The 1,833-nt window shown below is 39.8% G+C and overlaps 1 protein-coding gene across 1 annotated transcript in view; it reads right to left on the bottom strand.

Moving 5' to 3' along the window:
- Positions 1-1,395, bottom strand: part of LOC106462400 (cytochrome b ascorbate-dependent protein 3-like) — a 23,007-nt gene extending 21,612 nt beyond the window's left edge. Inside the window, exons 1-2 of the mRNA XM_013922325.2 lie at positions 1,391-1,395; positions 1,231-1,232 (exon numbers count right to left, since the gene is read on the bottom strand). The gene's annotated coding sequence lies outside the window, so the exon portion shown is untranslated. The remainder of the gene's footprint in view (positions 1-1,230; positions 1,233-1,390) is intronic.
- Between the last annotated feature and the right edge of the window lie 438 nt (positions 1,396-1,833).

The raw sequence follows: 1,833 nt of genomic DNA, 5'->3' as shown, positions 1-1,833 counted from the left end.
GAAAACGTGTCACCTGAAAAAGCCACTGTTGAAGAAGAAACTCTATTCAGTTTTGAGAAGAGAAACGGTGAAGCTCTTGATGAAGTTACTACCACTGATGTGACGGTTCCTGACGATAGGACATTTCCTGATGAAGCAGGTGAACCCCATGTGAAGCAGAAGCCAACGAGATGGAGACCAGTACGGAAGAAGATACATCCCGTAAAATTAAGAGACTTTGTAGAAATGTAATTTTGTGTTTGTAATTCTGTAAATTTAATTAAGTTATTGTTAATTGTTATTGGTTTAATGTAAGTGGCTATTGTTCGGGACGAACAATACTGTTACGACATCGAGGTCACGTGACTAGTATCACGCCACGTCGTTCTCGAACATTCACGTACTTTCCTTAAATCTCGTGATCCTTCTAGATATAGTGTAGTCTTGTATATATAAGACCGGCCACGAAGCGACGGGGAGGTTGAGTAATTGACTGTATGCTGACAGAGAGAATATTGTTGGGTACGTGAGACGTTCGTTGAGAATTATAGTGTTTGTTATAGAGCGACTGTTGAAATTAAGTGTATCGTAAAGTCGTATTCGGAAAGAATAAACCAGTTTTATTAAAGAAAGGACTTGTGTCGCTAAAGTTTCGTCGGAACGAATTTACGGAAAATTAACTAACAAACGGAGACGTAACAATACTAAGGAAGGGGCAGTGTTATGACAACAGAAGTCACCTGACGCTGGTAACAAGTAATGAGTATCTAAAACCTTTGTGAAGGCTCGAGTGTTTGCCAAACACGCCCTCTATTTTGTATATATAAGACCGGCGAGAAGTGACGGTAGATAGATAATTGCGGACAGACAGAGACGGACAATTGAGTCAAGCGCGGAAGTAAAGTGAGTGAATCGTTGTGAATTATAGCGTGTGTTGAAGTTAAAGTGACTGTGGAAATTCCTAATTCTCACAAACTTGTATAAGTTCTTCGAGTGATCTGTTTAACAAGAGTTACGACTCGTAATTTTCTGGAAAGCGTTTATTGCCTTTCTCCATTTTATAATAAAGAAGTAACTTGACTCTGATAACGAGCACCGTCTTTCCACAGTGTGGTGTTGAGAAAAGATAAATTGATGGGCACGACACCTGGAGGGTATTATCATTATTAACTTCTGGTGAAAGCCAGCTACCCAAACAGATATAAACTAAAACAATAACCTAGATATCGATGTAGCAAATTTAAAATAAACATCTAGCTAGAAACAGTGGAATGATACACCATTTAGGTACCTCAAGCCCATGGTAGTAACGGACAGGACCACAGATAGAAAGGATTAGCATGACCTCCCCTCTCCCTCTCAACCAATTTACTCCCTGCCTTCCCCCGTCGTCCTCGCCCTCCCTTTATACTGTCCTTTCAATGGGTTTGGTAATGAGAAAATTAAGTCAATAATACAAAAAAAAAGGCCTAGCGAGTTGTGGCAAAATGCAGAGAAAGCAATATTCCAGTAACTTTGTAATGCGAGCCACCACATCTGTTACTGCGTAATGTAATCCTCCACATTTGTTGCTGTATAAACAGACAGCTAATCAACAAAATATAGTCTCAAGTTAAAAGGAAATTCACCCTGTACCCTTTGAGTAGCTCGTTTTTACTTCAACAAGGAAATTGGCAATTCCCGAATGACACGTCATCAACTGCCACAATTTAAGAACTTCTCTGACACTGATGTCAACAACTTTTCACTTATCTAAAAATAAACGAAGCCATGTTTAAAGATCTTCATCGTCAGACCGATGTTTACCGAGTTCAGAGGGGTGAGGGTGATTGTTTAGACATTTGTGCGCAGAGC

Source organism: Limulus polyphemus, unplaced genomic scaffold (assembly GCF_000517525.1).
Source record: "Limulus polyphemus unplaced genomic scaffold, Limulus_polyphemus-2.1.2 Scaffold1157, whole genome shotgun sequence".
NCBI classification, from domain to species: domain Eukaryota; kingdom Metazoa; phylum Arthropoda; class Merostomata; order Xiphosura; family Limulidae; genus Limulus; species Limulus polyphemus.
The sequence above is the reverse complement of the archived record's forward strand: the minus strand, read 5'-3'. Positions and strand labels throughout refer to the sequence as shown.